The sequence below is a fragment of the Triticum aestivum genome, chromosome 1D (assembly GCF_018294505.1).
Source record: "Triticum aestivum cultivar Chinese Spring chromosome 1D, IWGSC CS RefSeq v2.1, whole genome shotgun sequence".
NCBI classification, from domain to species: domain Eukaryota; kingdom Viridiplantae; phylum Streptophyta; class Magnoliopsida; order Poales; family Poaceae; genus Triticum; species Triticum aestivum.
Genome location: NC_057796.1, coordinates 469,831,623 through 469,851,641, shown reverse-complemented (window position 1 = coordinate 469,851,641; position 20,019 = coordinate 469,831,623).

The following is a 20,019-nucleotide window of genomic DNA, read 5'->3' as shown; positions in this document are numbered from 1 at the left end:
TCATAGAGAAACTGGGCAGGGGAAAAAATGGTGTGTACTCCGCCACTCGGCAGGGCAGTCTGGCCCTCACGCAATCACGTGGTATTGTGTGGTTGCCGTTGGACTAGGTGGCGCGTACCAAACCACTCCAATCTGCTGCGGACGAGCCAGGAGATATAATAACGAGATAAGGCGAAAGCGACGCGTCGTCTCGCGTAGGTTTGTAGACGCCACGTAGTGCACATGCATGCTTGAAGTACCAAATTGCATGCATGCATGCACCGGGAATGCAATGCTCGATACCCTGAGCGCACACGCGCTAGCACATGGAAACTTCTTAGATTCTTCTATGGGTCCCCGTCCACGTCGCCGCCCGTAAGGACAGTGGAGCAGACACGTCATCGTCTCAGGTAGTAGGTTTTATATTTATAGACGCTAGGTACCTATGCATGCATGGTCGTGACCAAAAGTGCATGCACCGGCCGGCAACGCAGTGCCCGACATCGTGAGCACACGCGCTAGCACATGGAAAGTTCTTCGATTCTTCCCACGGCGTCCCCGTTCACGTGGCGCGCGCGGCGGGCCAAGGGAACCTGCTGAAATAAGCTGAGCTAGTGGTCTAGAGGGTGCATTTTTGTTGGGTCGGTCGGTGTTCCGCTGCACAGGAGACATGTCTGATGTGGTGGAGACAACGACACGGCCGATGGGGCCATTATCTGGCTAGCCGCGCCGTCGTTAGCGCCGGCCATACTTAGTTTTTCTTTTGACAGGCCATACTCAGTTAGTCTGGGTTATGCCCATGATCTGGGTTCAATGATGCTAGCTGTTGTGCACCGGCCGCCGTGGAGCACGTACTCTACACAGTTTTATTGCGAAATTACTAGTTGAGGAGTACTCGTTGCAAAGATCACTCCAACCTTTTTAGGTTGCAACAAGTGGCGCGTTGGGAGTTTTCCTTTTTTTTCGTAGATCCATTTATTCAAAATGTTTTATCTCTTAAACCGTGCGTCCAAATCTCGAACCCCTTTCATCGTTGGATTCCTCGCGTCGAGATCTTCAAAAGTAGATCCCATGTTGATAGGTTTTGACAAAAAAAAATTCACAAAAAACGGACGAAATAACCGGACAAAAAAACCGAATCAGGACTCTCGCGAAAGCACAACCGTGCCTCTCGTGGAAGCAAACCCGCGACTCTCGCGAAAAAAAAGAAAACGCGTTCTTTTTCGTTTCCGAGAGGCACGGCCGTGACTCTCGCGAAAGCACAACCGTGCCTCTCGCGCAAGGAAACTCGTGACTCTCGCGAGAGGAAAAAAAACAGAAAACGCGTTTTTTCCGTTTCCGAGAAGCACGGCCGTGACTCTCGCGAAAGCACAACCGTGCCTCTCGCGCAAGGAAACTCGTGACTCTCGTGAAGGAAAAAAAAGAAACCGCATTTTTTTGCGCAAAAAAAATTCTTTGGAATTTTTATTTGATCCAAAAGCTAAGGAAGACCGGTGGAAAATCAAAACGTCAACAAAAAAACAGGAATAAACCCGCTAAAAACCCGAAAACGCGTGCGAAAAAAAAAACAAATCCGGAGGGAGCGCCCAGAACGCGACACGTGGCGAATGGCTGAGAGCACGTCAAGTGGCGCTGATCGTTTGCGAGGCTCCTGAAGAAACGCTCGTTAACTAGTTGCTCTCGTTTTATTGCCCCCGGCCCAGCTAATTTGTGCGAAGCTCTGCCCCATCTCGGGCCTGGCCTACTGCCACACTAAAGACGATAACAAACCTGGTACGCAGAGTTTATTGGGCCGGTCACTAGCGCTAATGTTTTTTTACCCTTTTTATTTGAGTATTGAAACTATATTTACTGCTCCGAGCTTAACTAGCTACTAGTAGCTTGTTGGTTCCAGACTTTTTACTAGTTTGGCTTCGGCCTGGATCTTGTATGTGGTTTAATAGTACATGAAAAAAAACTATATTTACTGTATAATAATTTTCTACAGCAGTTTCAAAAGGAAAATATATTATTAGTATTTCTTTCACACAGATAAATTGTTCACCTAAACCAACAAATATTCCCGTAGTGAAAAAATTCCTATATATGAAAAAAGGTCATGCATTACGAAAACAATATTCTTATATCTTAAAAATGTTTATATATTTCAAAAAGAATGTTTTTTCTGGTGTTCAACTGTGTTTCAAAGTTAATGGTCATGTATGCGAAAATATATGTCATAAAAATGCCCTTATATTTAGAAAAATTCAAGAATTTTCCATAAAAATAAAATAAAATAAAATAAAAGGTGAAAAATAAAACCTAGAAAAATACAAAAACAAATAAAATACATGAAAAGAAAGAGAAAAAGATGATAAGAGCGTTCAGATCACTAGAGTAGTAATCTAAACGCTCTTATATTTCTTTACTGAGGGAGTAGTAAGTTTATTGCTTTGCCCTAGTTTTGAATTACTAATTATTATTTTCAAATTTCAGCATCATCATGTCCACTATAAATAATAATAAAACAAAAAGAAATCATTGAATGAGATTATCATTCACACTATCATTTGTGACTTTGAATTTCAGAATGCTAATTAGAATTAAAAAAAACTTTTAAGATGATATGTATAAATTATTTGATAGTATGAACACTGCATTTGGATGCACTTTCTTTTTGACAATTAGTTTCGTCCCGGCCCGGTGTCTGAGGACCGGCTTGCTTGGCCAAGGAAAGAGCAGTGTATCAAAACCTCGTGCATGCTGTTTTTCGCACAGAAGCTTCTGCCGGAAGCAGCAGAGCATAGAGCAGTGTGTATCAAGATGGCAATGAGGCCCCGAAATCCGCGTCCCCGCAGGTTTTTACCCTATTAGGGTATGATGATAGGTGACTTTCTATCCCTGCGGGACTGCCGATGGATACATTGTAAAATCCAGTATGTTTCATGGGTTTAAACCCGTTTGAATACTATCTGAATCCGAAATCAGACAATACTCGTCAAAATACGTTTTTTTAGCATGTATTGATCCATCTTGACTCAAATGGCCAAAACCCACAACGCTCCAGCGGCTGAGCCCCCCAGCGTCGAGGTCCTGGAGTACACACCAACCCCTCGCTCGATCGCTGCAGTATCGCTCGCTCTTGAGGCCTCTCTCCCGTACAACACAACACCTAAACCTAAATGTAGATCCCCAACCGTCGCTGTAATATGCTCCTATTTCTTTTCAAATGTAGCTGTTTTTATTTACTGCTCGTGGGGACGGGTTCCTCGTGGGTTTCAAAAATCCGACCGGTTCCTCGTGGGTTTCAAAAATCCGACGGGTTTAGAGGAGGGGTAAAAAGTTAACCCCGCGCATGTTAATGGAACGGGGACGGGTTTAGAGCAACTTCAACGCGCCGACCCAAACGGATGGCGCTTTTGTCAGCTCGGGTCGGCCGCCCGCTCGGCGTCCACCGTGTTTAAGATTTGGGTAGGCGGCCATACATCATGCCAGCGGCCATGCCGTCGCCCAAAGTTCATGCGGGCACCATGCCAGCGGGCGGCATACAGTGCCATCTTCAAAATCCACCACACAGTTCATGTTGGCGCACTTGCTAGCGGCCGGCACACATGCCAGCACACAAAATGGGGGACACCCACCCGCGCGCGCTTTGCATTTGGTACGGCGGAAACTTCTTGTGTTCATGGAACTCGCAATGCACACGAGTCCAAAAGGTTGATGCCTTTTGTTTGGCGCCGACCTTGGGGTCTTGCCCAATGTCCCTCCAACACTCACAAAGGAGCTTGTCCTCGGCCGCCGTGTATGCTTTCGTGCGCCTGCTCTTGCGCTTCGGCTTCGCCCTGGCGGCATTCTGTTGAACAGGTTGCGGGCGCCGGAGACATGTCCGTTGGCATCTCATGCGCGCGTATCCTCCCCCCACGGGATGACGAGCCATCGGCTATAGGGTGTGGCGTTGAGGCCGATGGGCGCGGGCGTGCAAGGCGCTACCACGCTCACATCCGGCGAGCATTACCCGGAGAGTCGGGAGGCTTGAGGGTAGACGTGGAAGCCGGGGATCGGGTGAGTCGCCGACGCGCGGGGCGACTCTGGCAGCACCATCCGAGGAAACGCCTAAGAGTCGGTGCTGGCCGCGGCCACAGCGGAGTTAACGAGCCCGTGCTGGCCTGGGTTTAACCCTAGATAGACCAGTGCCTCCCTCGTTGCCGCCGCGACGCGGGCGTTGGTGTCCTCCTGCTGTGCGGCGGCGGCGATGGCTTCGTCCCTTGCGTCCGCCATGTGTCTCCAGCCCTTTCTCTTCGCCGACTGCATGGCCCGCTCCTCGGGCGTCAGCTTCTTCCTCGGCTTGGGCGTGGTGGCAGTCTTGCTGAGGGCGCGGGGCTTGCCTTTGTCGGAGGGCGCGGCCGTGATGCCGGACGTGGCGAGGGAGGCAAGGCCGGCGGCGACATCTAGGTCGTTTTTCATGGCGCGGGGCGGGAGGTTTTTTAGGGAAAGTGGAGGGAAATGATGGAGGGTGCCACCGACTAGCGGGCTAGGGGGAGGAGGAGGCCGGCGTCGCACGTATCCGTTTCAAGTCCGCGCCGAAGAAAACGAGGCCCAAAATTGAGCCGGGAATGAGTCGGCAGACGGACGTAAAGCAGACGCGCGTCCGTTTGGGTCGGCGCGTTGGGCCGACTTTTCTGTCCGCGCCGACCCAAACGAACGCACGCATAAGAAATCGCCACGTTGGAGTTGCTCTTACGATTTTCTCGTGGAGATGAGTTTGGGCCGTTGCAATCTTAAAGTGTGTATAAATACGCTGATGCATGCATGGGTAGGTTGCATGCGTCCCCCAGAACCAGAAGTAGAACGTCCGCCGATGGCGCCGCCGACGTGTTGCTGTCGCATTGGGACAGGCCAGGCGGAGCCTGGCCAGGCTCACGTGGGCACGCACCTGCCGTTCTATCCATCTTGTGTCTACAGGAAACGACTGAAACGAGCTAGGGGATAGGGCGACAGGGACGTGTCTGCAGGTAGGTTAGATAGATCCATAGACGCTACGTACCCTTGAATGGTGCATGTCATGGCCAAGTTCATGCATCGCCCCCGACACCCCCGATCGAGCACACGTACGCATGCATGAGATGAGAGCTTTTTTACGCTGCTCTTCGCCGGCGACCCCGGCCCGTTCACGTAGCCTGGCAAAAGCATGTAACGCTGAGCTGAGCTATTCCTAGTGCGGATGCATGCACGGGGCCGGCCGGTGCTCCGGCGCATGAAGGTAGCTGCCAACGCGGAAGACATTCATGGATCGATAATGTGTGGACATACACGTACGTCTCGCCCTGAGTTCTGACACGTACGCCTGCACCTGTGTCCCTTCCGCCGAGTGATCGCCATCACATTGCATGTACGTAACGTATGATTTGAGTTATCTCGCATGCAACAGGATGCCTCACATTCCTGTGCGGGCTAGTGCGATCTATCGATGGAACTCGTCACCAGCCGCGGACCGACTCCCCGGAGCACGGACCTATAGTAGTGGCAGTACACCTAACACCAGGCCGTCGCCTCCTGCATCTAGAGACTACCAAATTCAACCCATCGTGGGTTTGCAGCACGCAGTAGCAACAGGCCTATTACTATAGGTAACATAATCCACAGCCGCACCTCCCAAACCTTCTCAAAGTCCAGACAGACCATACGGTCACTGATCGATCACAAAAAATCGACCTTACAGGACGCCTCAAACTGCCCTCGAACGCCTGGTCTGACGGGCATCCTTCTTATCCATCCAAATTTAGAGCAGATATAAGCCAGCCCGGGCGGATTTAAGGGGGGTGTGGGCACAGATGCATACAGTATGGAGACTACCAGATCAAGAATGGCTTCGGGATATGGGGAAAGATTGGCTTTTAAACATCCTGGCAAACTGCAATGATAGTATGCGTGACTCTACAATTATGCTGCTTTAGAGAATATGGTCCTCGCGGTCAGATTTGGAGCATGGGAAGGATGTCCCGTCTTTGGCTACGACGGCCGATTATCTCCAGAGTTATGTGATCTCACTGAATATTCCTAGGAGGTTCACCACGGAAGAGATTATCAAGGGGAAGAAGCCAATGGTTGAGGAGACACCCGTCGGGCAGAGAGGAGTGGTCGCCCACTGCCATGGCCGCATCCACCTGCTGACCGGGCCGCTTTTTTTTCAAAAAGGGGACTCTCGGCCTCTGCATCAGAACAATGCATACGGCCACATTTATAAATAAATAAAGAGGTTTAACAAGGTCTTATGGTCTGAAAACAAAAAACGGCAAGCTCACAAAGAGCTACAACGCCAAAAACAATAGGCCCAAAAGCCACAACCGGCTGGCATAACAAAGATAGGTAAACTAATCGCCTATCCTATTACATAACCGCCATCCAAACCGGTTGAAGATATCCCGCGCTACCATCTCCCACCGGACAGATCCAGTAACCAAACGCTCCCTGGCCTCCGTCGGAGTGAGTAACGACCACATACGGATCAGCGCAGTAGCCCGGATTAAAACCTGCAAAAAATAAATATTTGTTGTTTTGTTAAAAGCCAAATCATTTCTCCAGTTCCAAATTGCCCACAACAAAGCACATACTCCTACGCGAATGTGTTTAGCTGTTTCGGACTCTATCTCAACAAGCCATGTTCCAAATAACGTACTGACCGAATTCGGAGGAGTAATATTAAAGGCAATATGCACCGTGTGCCACAAAACTCTCGCCAACGGGCAGTCAAAGAAGAGGTGCTTGATAGTTTCGTCCCGATGACAAAAACTACACGTAGTAGATCCTTACTAGTTGCGCTTAACCAAATTATCCTTTGTTAAAATGACTTGTTTATGTACAACCCACATAAACACTTTAATTTTCAAAGGAACTTTGACTTTCCAAACATCTTTGGAACTAGGAATAGCACTAGAGTTAATGACATCGATATACATTGACTTAACTGTGAACTCTCCAGACCTAGTAAGCATCCAACACAACTGATCGGGCTGATGAGATAGCTGAACCTCCATCAGTCTACTCACCAAATGAAGCCATGCTGATCGGGCCGCTTTGCCTGTTAATGGAGCTTACTTACAATCTGATGGATCGGCGGTGGCGGGGATGATACTGCGAAGGTAGGATGGAAGTGTCATATTTGTTGCCTACCGTTGCATTTTCAATTGTAATGATGTTGGGGAACGTAGTAATTAAAAAATTTCCTACGATCACGCAAGATCTATCTAGGAGATGCATAGCAACGAGAGGGGAGAGTGTGTCCACATACCCTCGTAGACCGAAAGCGGAAGCGTTTAGTAACGCGGTTGATGTAGTCGAACGTCTTCACGATCCAACCGATCCAAGTACCGAACGTACGACACCTCCGTGTTCAGCACACGTTCAGCACGATGACGTCCCTCGAGCTCTTGATCCAGTAGAGGGTCGAGGGAGAGTTCCGTCAGCACGACGGCGTGGCGACAGTGTTGGTGATGTGATTCGCGCAGGGCTTCGCCTAAGCACTACGACAATATGACCGGGGTGGTAAACTGTGGAGTGGGGCACCGCACACGGCTAAGAACAATTGATGTGCTTTGGGGAGCCCCCTGCCCCCTTATATAAAGGAGGAGAGGGCGGAGGCCGGCCCCCGAGGGGCGCGCCAAGTGTGTGGGGAGTCCTACTAGGACTCCCAAGTCCTAGTAGGATTCCCCTTTCCTTTTCGGGAGGGGGGAAGATTGAAAGGGAGAGGGAGTAGGAAAGGGCAAGGGGGGCGCCGCCCCCTCCCCTAGTCCAATTCGGACTCCATGGGGGGGGGGGTGCCTCCTCCCTTCGCCTGCCTCCTCTTCTCCCTTATGGCCCAATAAGGCCCAATTACTTCCCGGGGGGTTCCGGTAACCCCTCGGTACTTCGGTCGAATCACTCGGAACCATTCCGATGTCCAAATACAACCTTCCAATATATGAATCTTTACCTCTCGACCATTTCCAGACTCCTCGTCATGTCCGTGATCTCATCCGGGACTACGAACAAACTTCGGTCACCAAAACACATAACTCCTAATACAAATCATCATCGAACGTTAAGCGTGCGGACCCTACGGATTCGAGAACTATGTAGACATGACCGAGACACATCTCCGATCGATAACCAATAGCGGAACCTGGATGCTCATATTGGCCCCTACATATTCTCCGAAGATCTTTATCGGTCAAACCGCATAACAACATACGTTATTCCCTTTGTCATCAGTATGTTACTTGCTCGAGATTCGATCGTCGGTATCATCTTACCTAGTTCAATCTCGTTACCGGCAAGTCTCTTTACCCGTTCCGTAATGCATCATCCCGTAACTAACTCATTAGTCACATTGCTTGCAAGGCTTATAGTGATGTGCATTACCGAGAGGGCCCAGAGAAACCTCTCCGATACACGGAGTGACAAATCCTAATCTCGATCTATGCCAACTCAACAAACACCTTTGGAGACACCTGTAGAGCATCTTTATAATCACCCAGTTATGTTGTGACGTTGATAGCACACAAGGTGTTCCTACGGTATTCGGGAGTTGCATAATCTCATAGTCAGAGGAACATGTATAAGTCATGAAGAAAGCAGTAGCAATAAAACTAAACAATCATAATGCTAAGCTAACACAGATGGGTCTTATCCATCACATCATTCTCTAATGATGTGATCCCGTTCATCAAATGACAACACATGTCTATGGTTAGGAAACTTAACCATCTTTGATTAACGAGCTAGTCAAGTAGAAGCATACTAGGGATACACTGTTTGTCTATGTATTCAGACATGTACTATGTTTCCGGTTAATACAATTCTAGCATGAATAATAAACATTTATCATGATATAAGGAAATATAAATAACAACTTTATTATTGCCTCTAGGGCATATTTCCTTCAGTCTCCCACTTGCACTAGAGTCAATATTCTAGATTACATAGTAATGATTCTAACACCCATGGAGTCTTGGTGCTGATCATGTTTTGCTCGTGGAAGAGGCTTAGTCAACGGGTCTGCAACATTCAGATCCGTATGCATTTTGCAAATCTCTAGGTCTCCCTCCTTGACTTGATCACGGATGGAATTGAAACGTCTCTTGATGTGTTTGGTTCTCTTGTGAAATTTGGATTCCTTCGCCAAGGCTATTGCTCCAATATTGTCACAAAAGATTTTCATTGGACCCGATGCACTAGGTATTACACCTAGATCGGATATGAACTCCTTCATCCAGACTCCTTCATTTGCTGCTTCCGAAGCAGCTATGTACTCCGCTTCACACGTAGATCCCGCCACGACGCTCTGCTTGGAACTGCACCAACTGACAGCTCCACCATTCAATATAAATACGTATCCGGTTTGTGATTTAGAGTCATCCGGATCAGTGTCAAAGCTTGCATCGACGTAACCATTTACGACGAGCTCTTTGTCACGTCCATAAACGAGAAACATATCCTTAGTCCTTTTCAGGTATTTCAGGATGTTCTTGACCGTTGTCTAGTGATCCACTCCTGGATTACTTTGGTACCTCCCTGCTAAACTTATAGGAAGGCACACATCAGGTCTGGTACACAGCATTGCATACATGATAAAACCTATGGCTGACGCATAGGGAATGACTTTTATTTTCTCTCTATCTTCTGCAGTGGTCGGGCATTGAGTCTGACTCAACTTCACACCTTGTAACACAGGCAAGAACCCTTTCTTTGACTGATCCATTTTAAATTTCTTCAAAACTCTATCAAGGTATGTGCTTTGTGAAAGTCCAATTAAGCGTCTTGATCTATCTCTATAGATCTTGATGCCCAATATATAAGCATCTTCACCGAGGTCTTTCATTGAAAAATTCTTATTCAAGTATCCTTTTATTCTATCCAGAAATTCTGTATTTTTCCAATCAACAATATGTCATCCACATATAATATTAGAAATGCTACATAGCTCCCGGAGGGAGTCCTGGACTAAGAGGTCCTCGGGCGTCCGGCCTGTTGGACATGGGCCGGACTGATGGGCTGTGAAGATACAAGACCGAAGACTCTTACCCGTGTCCGGATGGGCCTCTCCTTGGCGTGGAAGGCAAGCTTGGTGTCCGGATATGAAGATTCCTTTCTCTGTAACCGACTTTGTACAACCCTAGTCCCCTCTGGTGTCTATATAAACCGGAGGGTTTAGTCCATAGGGACAATCATAATCATACAGGCTAGACTTCTAGGGTTTTAGCCATTACGATCTCGTGGTAGATCAACTCTTGTAATACTCATATTCATAAAGATCAATCAAGTAGGAAGTAGGGTATTACCTCCATAGAGAGGGCCCGAACCTGGGTAAACATCGTGTCCCCTGTCTCCTGTTACCATCGACCTTAGACGCACAGTTCGGGACCCCCTAACCGAGATCCGCCGGTTTTGACACCGACATTGGTGCTTTCATTGAGAGGTCCGCTATGACGTCAAAGACAGTATTGATGGATCGCCTTGTTATCAAGGACAGTAGCACCTCCGGGGGTGCCCTGGCCTCAGGCCAAACCCTCCGGCTGGGCGGCTTTACCATGACCGCCCCTACGGCCATTAAGTCGACGATAACTTCTCGGGTCATCGAAAACCACCTCCGTGTTAGCTCCGAATACTCCAAACGGATGGATCCGACGGAGTTGCCGTCTTTAGACGAACTCCTAGATCGCATCGCCACTTTGGGGGTCGCTACAGACTACGATCGGATTGGGCTTAAACCCGATCAGAGAGAAATCAAATCTTCGCCGATCACCCATCAGATAGCGGTAGTAGAGGAGCAGAACGACAACTCTTCCTCTATATTGAGGACGAACTATGTCCGGATTTCCGAGCTCAAAGATTCGGATACCTGCCCAAGGAGCAACGTGCCCTATCCTCCGAACCTAGAATCGGATGATGGGCCTGAAAAATCAGTTGATATCCCGGAGCCCGAACCGTTAAGTTTGGAGATTTCCCAAACTCCGGATCCCGAATTGGGTCAGGGCTCGGATTTAAAGCCACCCACCCACCCAGATATACGCGATCTCATGTACATACGACAACAGTCTCAGGAAACAGTCCATCACTTTTGGGCCAGATTCCTCCTTGTCAAAGATAAGATTAAAGATTGCCGCGACGAAGACGCGATCTCATCATTCTGCAATAATGGCACAGACGTAGGACTCCTCAACGCCATCAACCGCCGTCGCGTATTACACTTCGCTGACTTGGCAACCATCGTACAGAAGTACTGCGCAATGGAAAGCGCCTGGAAAACTCAGGCAGCTCTCTGGGAACCACCGGTTTCCACTCAACCCTTCGTCCGGGCAAAAAGGATGCACCCTCGCGGCGCACCCGACCCAATAGTAAAGAAATCTAGCACATCATGGGGCGCGGAACCGTTCTGGAGGGGTGGCTCGATAGGCCATGCAAAATACACACAACACTGGACACCATACCAACCCACAGCCTTAGAGCATGTTGGATACTCCAGTAAGTGGCCAAGAGCGGCGAGGATATCCTCACCAAAAATACCCCAGAGCAACACCCCCCGGAAGATGACGACCTCAGCATATTGACAGTCTTCGAGACTTCCGCTTCAAACAATCGGCGTAAAAGGGCTTTCCGCGACCTCGCCGAAGTCTGCCAAGTCGCAGCAATAAATCCCTGGAACGACACGGCCATAACTTTCAATGCCAGTGATGAACCAAAATTCCGGACAGTCCGGGAACCAGCCGCCTTGGTCCTCAATCCAATCTTGGACGGTTTTCGGCTCACCAAAGTGCTCATGGACAGCGGCAGCGGATTAAACCTCATCTACGAGGATATGATCAATAAAATGGAAATAGACAGGAGCCGCATCGAGAAAAGTAGCACAACCTTCCGGGGAATCATTCCCAGACAGGAGGCGCGATGCGCGGGAAAAATCACGCTCGACGTGGTATTCGGCACGCCGGAGAATTATCGGTCCGAAGAGATAACCTTCCAAGTGGCCCCTTTCAACAGCGGATATCACGCCCTATTGGGGCGAGATGCATTTACACGCTTCCAAGCTATACCTCATTACGGGTACATGAAGCTCAAGATGCTCGGGCCCAACGGTATCATTACTCTTGCCAGTGTTCCGGACATAGCACTCCGCGCCGAAAACAAAACCGCATCCTTGGCCCTCGAGGCATTGTCTGAAGCCCTCGCGACCGAAGAGCTAACCGCGCTGCGCTCCACTGTGGATAGGGATGATGTAATCCTGGACAAGCGACCCAAATCCACCTCCTTTAGACCAGCGGATGAAATAGTCAAATTTCAAGTCCACCCGACGGACCCCAAGAAGACAGCATCCATCGGGGCACAACTCGACCCAACGGTCGACGCCGCGCTACGAGAGTTCCTGCGCGAGAACTGGGACATATTCGCCTGGCACCCTTCTGATATGCCAGGAATCCCATGCAGGTTGGCTGAACACAGCCTCAATATATCGAAGGGATATAAACCGGTCAAGCAAACACTGCGGCATTTTTTCCGAACCCAAACGACAAGCTATGGGAGAGGAGCTAGCCAAGTTACTCGAGGCCGGATTCATCAGATAAATAAAACACCCGGACTGGCTAGCAAACCTGGTGATGGTACCAAAGAAGGATAAATCCTGGCGCGTATGCGTCGATTTCAAAGACCTCCACAAGGCCTGCTCTAAGGATCCCTTCCCCCTCCCTCGCATCGATCAGATTATTGATGCAACTGCAGGACATGACTCACTATGTTTCCTCGACGCATACTCCGGATACCATCAAATCAAGATGAAGGAGTCCGATCAAGCCGCAACGGCATTCATTACCCCATACGGGACTTTCTGCTTCAACACTATGCCTTTCGGGCTCAAAAACGCTGGCGCCACCTACCAACGCATGATTCAAACATGTCTGGAGAAACAAATCGGCAAGACAGTTGAAGCATATGTGGATGATGTAGTCATCAAGACTAGGCACCTCGAGTCACTAATAGACAACTTACGTCTCACATTCGACAACCTCCATACATATGACATCAAGCTCAATCCGGAAAAGTGTGTTTTCGGCGTTCTCGCCGGAAAACTGCTGGGCTTCATCGTTTCCAATAGAGGAATTGAGGCCAATCCAGCCAAAATCCGGGCTTTGTCACAATTGGCTATACCAACTGGCCTTAAACAGGTCCAAAAACTAGCTGGATGCATGGCCGCTTTAAGCCGCTTTATCTCCAGATTAGGAGAAAAAGCATTGCCACTATATCGCCTTCTCCGACGCACTGACCACTTTGAGTGGACGGATGCAGCAACGGCCGGACTGGAAGAAATAAAGGCTCTTTTAGCGAGTAACCCAATCCTGTCCACGCCGAGAGTCGGCGAACCAATGTTATTATACATCTCCGCAACACACCAAGTGGTGAGCGCGGTGCTCGTCGTCGAGCGAGAGGAGGACGGACACAAATTCCCGCTTCAGAAGCCGGTATACTACGTATCCACTGTCCTCACACCATGCAAATCCCGGTACCCTCATTACCAAAAGATAGCATACGCGGTCTTCATGGCATCCCGAAAGCTGCGACACTACTTCCAAGAGGGCTCGATCACGGTGGCTTTCGAAGTACCACTGAGTGACATAATAAACAACCGTGATGCCACAGGCCGGATTGCTAAGTGGGCCATTGAGCTCCTTCCATTCGACATAACATACAAACCGCGCCGGGCCATTAAATCCCAAGTACTGGCCGACTTCGTCGCCGAATGGACAAAGGCCGAACTCCCTAAAGAGTACGGCACATATTCCAACTGGGTCATGCACTTCGATGGCTCCAAAATGCTGGTGGGCTTAGGAGCGGGCGTTGTCTTAACATCCCCCATTGGAGATACAGTTCAGTACGTAGTCCACATATTATACACAGACTCCAACAATGCAGCCAAATACGAGGCCTTACTGCATAGTCTTCGGATGGCCATCTCCATGGGCGTACAACGCCTGGAGGTGCGCGGGGATTCAAACCTCGCAATATCCCAAATAAACGGAGACTTCGATGCCAAAGATCCGAAGATGGCGGCCTATCGTAACGCCGTTCTCAAAATGTCAGCTTGGTTCGAGGGGCTCGAGTTTCATCATGTGGCTCGAGAAAGTAATCAAGCGGCGGATGTCCTCGCTGGCATCGGCGCCAAGCGCGACCCCGTCCCGCCTAACATATTTCTGGAAAGGCTCTTCAATCCATCCATGGTGTGGCAAGGGGAGAGCGGCAACACCACTCCAGACCCGATTATACCCCCAGATTCCGAACACAATACCGATATCATCGGGGGCTCATCCACCGAAATAACACCATCGTCCCATCTTATCATGGCAGTCATTGCCCCATGGACCGAACCCTTCTTGGCCTACCTTAATAGGCGAGAGCTCCATGAAGATCAGAACGAGGCTCGCTGCATTGTTCGGCGCTCGAAAGCCTACAAGGTTCATGACGGAGAGCTCTACAAGAAAAGCACTACCGGAGTACTCCAAAGAAGAGGGACGACAACTCTTGGCTGAAATTCATGCCGGTCTCGGCGGTCACCACACCGCGGCTTGGGCCCTTATAAGTAAGGCCTTCTGTACAGGTTTCTATTGGCCGACGGCCCAAGCAGATGCACAAGACCTTGTCCAACGTTGCATCGGATGCCAGCTTTTCGCCAACCAAAGCCATATGCCACCCATCACTCTACAAACAATCCCCATCACTTGGCCTTTTGCGGTCTAGGGGCTTGATATGGTTGGACCCCTTAAAGGAGGAAGCTATAAGAGAAAATATCTGCTGGTCATGGTAGATAAGTTCACTAAATGGATAGAGGCCAAACCAGTTAAAACGGCCGAAGCCAGACCAGTGATAGACTTCATATCGGGTGTCGTGCAGCGTTATGGTGTCCTACACAACATCATCACCTATAACGGCTCCAATTTCACAGCGGATGAGGTGAAAACTCGTGCGCTAATCTGGGCATTAAGCTCGATTACGCCTCCGTCTATCACCTGCAAACAAACGGTCAAGTCGAACGAGCCAATGGTCTTATTATGAGCGGCATCAAGCCTACACTAGTGCGGTCTTTGAAATAATAAGACAAGCACTGGGGTGAGGAGCTCGACTCCGTACTCTAGGGGCTGCTGACCACGCCCAATTGCACTACCGGATATACACCCTTCTTCATGGTGTATGGCGCAGAGGCTGTGTTACCCTGCGACATTATTCATGACTCACCTCTAGTGCGCATGTATGAAGAGAGAGAGAGAGAGGCCGAGCTTGATCGGCAGGACAACTTAGATGCCCTGGAGGAGGAGCGCGACGTCACAAAAGCCCGTTCCGCATTTTATCAACAGCAGGCTCGCATATATCAAAGCAGAGAAGTGCGGGCCAAGACTTATAATGTTGGCAAACTCGTTCTACGCTTGCCAGAGAAGAAAAAGGACAAACTAAAGCCCAAGTGGGAGGGTCCCTTCATCATTGACGAAGTTCTCACCAGAGGAGCGTACCGCCTGTGTGATGCATCAGACAATCGCCTAGAGCCGAACCCATGGAACGTGGCTAGACTCCGAAGATTCTACGCCTAGCGTCGAACTCTTTGTTCGTCTCCTCCCCCCTTTTGTTTCCATTACTTTTTCCTCTCTTTTCGCCTTTTTAGCTTTAAAGCTCTCGTGCGGCTAAACCGCGCACCTACGACGTACAAATACATAAATATGTACGCCCATAATACCTGGGGGCTTCTTGTACAGAAGCTTATTATTATTATTTTCTAGGCATCAAGCTCACCACATATGTGTTACTTTTTTCTCATATGTACCTTTTCTTCACCATTATATCCATCGTTATGACTTAAGTTTTGGCCAAGATGGGTTGCCTGGCTCCTGTGGTTATGCCCTACGTTCCCGTTTGTTCAGCTAGGGCATAAAGGGAGCACCTCTGCGATTGTTACTGCCGGGTCATCCGGATGAGTACCTCAGACTGGGTGAAGCCGAAAGCTAGCGTTCTTAAGGGAATACTCGGTCGGCGGACTAAACACGTTTTCACATTCACTACACTATGAACCCCCAGATGTCATGTGTACTGCGATTGTTTCAATCACAGTTCGTACATGCATATTCACGCATGTTCACCCAGGGAAAGGAACCCTTAACGGAACTATTTTCTCTGGAAGATGTTTCTTACAATTACAATGTAATATAACATAGCTAGCCGGATACAACTCGTCTGTTCAAGCAACTATGACCCCTACGCTTGGTTTCCACGCATACCCCAGTCTATCTTACCGCTCAGGTATTCGGAAACACTCTGTACCTTCGGGTACAGAGGTCGAAGTGAAAAGGCCTGCCATGACGATCGTTTTACAAATCCGGCTAGGGAAAAATATGTCAAGGAAAATACATAGTCACTGAGACTCAAAAATTTCTTCCTCTATGCCATCTAATAGGCTGTCTAGCTTGCAATCCTGTTGGGAATATTTTGCGGCTACTTTTACCTGGTCATATACCTAAATAACGGGAATTTCCTTTCCGTCCGACCCTAGAGGTCCAACCCGGGCCATATGATTTGGATCAAGCTTGGTGTACCATGTCTTCACCATGGCCCAGGCCTCTCGTGCACCTTCTCGGTAGGCTGATATCTTCCATAATCGAATATGCCGCCGGGCTCCCTTGAATAGCTCCACGAGCTCCGCCATACTTCCTGGAGGGGAGGCGGATGGCAATAAAGCCTTGGCAACACTCCGCATTGCTTGCCGAACTTGCTCGTGCCTTTGGGAAAGCTCTTGTAGAAGGTCGCCTTGAGATCCGGACGTTTCCTCTTCGGGACGGCCAGTCAGCATACCTGCAGACATAAATCTGTCAGTTCTTTTCCTCGCCGAATCGCACAGAGGTAAATTCGAAAAAATACTGAATATGCTGCCTCCTAGCCTCTTATTTTCCTTCACGGAGTCAGCTAGCTGGGCTCGAACATCTTTCAGTTCTTCGCCCAGCAAGGTGTTGGAATCCTGCAGCTTGTTTTTATCCTCCCTGACCCGTTTTAGCACACGTTCGCCCGCGGCCAGTAGTCTTTTGGCTTCTTGTTCACCCGCTTGCGCGGATTTCAGCTCTTCCATCAGTTGATCTGGTGATCCTGCTATGAGATGTGCAACAGGATTAGTATTGCTGGTATATGATTATATTTTCTCGATGGAGGGGAACATTACCAGGCTATGCCTTCTTGGATTTCTCCAGTTCGGCGGTTGCAGCAGTTAGCTGGGTCCGACACTTTTCTAGATCTTGAGACAACAGGTTGTTCTTCTCTGTAAGCACCTGGTTATACAATGATCCATAAATCAGTTGTATCAACTGCTTCAAATCTCGGGGGATACTGGTATATAATTATCAGATTTGTACAAATATGTACTTACCCGCATATCTTTCAAATACTGTCCTGTGGCTCTAGTAGGCCCGTCTCGAGCAGCTCGGATGTATGCATCAGCCGAGCTGAAGGCGTAAAGCTGGGGTCGCGAAGAGCGGCCCGCCGGCGCCGATGATTCATGGCGCTTTCCACTTCAGAGTTTGTGACGGATACATCATCCGACTCCTCTGCCGAAGGACAATCCGGCGTCGCTCCCGTATCAACCCTTGCCTTTAAAGCAAGGCCGGGAACCTGACTTGCGGAGGTGCGGCCGGCAAGATCCCCGGACATACTCCGGCGAACACTTTTCCTGATAAGACACATCGGATAATGTCACAGTTTGATGTGACTGCCAGGGGGCATGATCAAAAACCATAGCTCTTTGTTGAAGGCTCTGCCGTGTTGATGTTTGCTTTCCTCTTTGAAGATTTGCTCGGTGCGGGCGCTGCTCTCTTAGGAGACACCTCTGGCGAGGCGTCGAGCGCCTCCCCTTTGGAGCACGAAATAGTGCGGTGAGTGAGGCGTACTGAGGAAGCTCTTTCGAAGAAGGTGTCTCTTGATCACTTACATGCGAGGCAGGGAGGAGGCCGGGATAGTCGGCGATGATGGCCACTTCCGTGGCATCATAGCTCGTCTGGTAGAACACTCCATCCTCAAGCCCCACAAACATGTCCGGATCCTCTTCGAATCCGGGGTCAAGGTCCCGGTTGTGATCCCCTGGCTGTGGGGCGGGGCTATGGATCCCCTCGGTAACCTTCCGCCATTCCTCTTACAACTTGATGGTTTAAAGTCCATTGAAAGTGACTCAAGGAGAGGATTGAGTAAAGTGGTGTGATTATAACTCACCTAGCTGGGAGGATTGTACATGGAAAATCCATCTCGACGTTTGATATGAGTGAACACCTCGTTCTCCCCTTTGTACAGTTCGGCCAATATTTTGGCCAAAGCGGCGGGGGTGTCCGGACCCTTCCGACCGCAGCTGGAGGCGTCATCTTCCCCATTATAGTGCCACATGGGAAGCCCTCTGTATTGGAGTGGCTGAACCCCCCGCGCTATGGAAGTCGCCATTACCTCGACTATTGATAATCCGGACTGGGCGAGCGTCTTTATCTTGCCCATCAATTGACGGACTTCCGCGCTGTCTTCCTCCTCGAGGCTCCGAGGGCGCCAACTGTGGTCTTTCTTCAACGGAGCGCTTGAAAATTCAGGCAAACCCATTCGGACTGGGTCAGGAAGGGCGACGTCCTCAATATAGAACCAATCGGAAGGCCACTCTTCGGACGCCTTCTTCGCCGTACCGGACAGGTATCCGGTCCCGGCGATGCGCCATACCTCGGCTCCGCCCACTTCGAATATTGATCCCTCTTGGTTATGAGGGACGAGGCAGAATAGTTTCCTCCATAATTCAAAATGGGCCTCACAGCCCATGAATAGCTCACAAAGAGCGACGTAACCCGCGATGAGCAGGATGGAGGCAGGAGCAAAATTGTGCAGTTGGAGGCCATAATACTCCAGAAGTCCTCGGAAGATCACAACGTAACTGGGTGATTATAAAGGTGCTCTATAGGTGTCTCCGATGGTACTTGTTGAGTTGGCATAGATCGAGATTAGGATTGGTCATTCCGATTGTTGGAGAGGTATCTCTGGGCCCTCTCGGTAATGCACATCACAATAAGCCTTGCAAGCAATGTGACTAATTTGTTAGTTGCGGGATGATGCATTACGGAACGAGTAAAGAGACTTGCCGGTAACGAGATTGAGCTAGGTATTGAGATACCGACGATCAAATCTCGGGCAAGTAACATACCGATGACAAAGGGAACAACGTATGTTGTTATGCGGTTTGACCGATAAAGATCTTCATAGAATATGTAGGAACCAATATGAGCATCCAGGTTCCGCTGTTGGTTATTGATGGGTAATGTGTCTCGGTCATGTCTACATAGTTCTCGAACCCGTAGGGTCCGCACGCTTAAAGTTCTGTGACGATCGGTATTATGAGTTTATACGTTTTGATGTACCGAAGGTAGTTCGGAGTCCCGGATATGATCACAGACATAACGAGGAGTCTCGAAATGGTCGAGACATAAAGATTGATATATTGGAAGCCTACATTTGGACATCGGAAGAGTTCCGGGTGAAATCGGGATTTTACCCGAGTGCCGGAGGGGTTACCAGAACCCCCCGGGGGTTAATGGGCCTTGTTGGGCCCTAGTGGAGAGAGAGAGGGGCCGGCCAGGGCAGGCCGCGCGCCCCCTCCCCCTCTAGTCCGAATTGGACTAGGAAGGGGGGGGGGGCGGCGCCCCCCTTTCCTTCTCCTTCTCCCCCTTCCTTTCCCCCTCCTAGTAGGAGTAGGAAAGAGGGGAGTCCTACTACTACTAGGAGGAGGACTCCTCCTCCTGGCGTGCTCTACAGGGCCGGCCGACCTCCCCCTTGCTCCTTTATATAAGGGGGCCGGGGGGCACCCTAGGACACACAAGTTGATCATTGATCTCTGCCAGCCGTGTGCGGTGCCCCCCTCCACCATAATCCACCTCGGTCATATCGTAGTGGTGCTTAGGCGAAGCCCTGCGACGGTAGCTTCATCAACATCGTCACCACGCCGTCGTGCTGACGAAACTCTCCCTCGAGCTCTACTGGATCGTGAGTTCG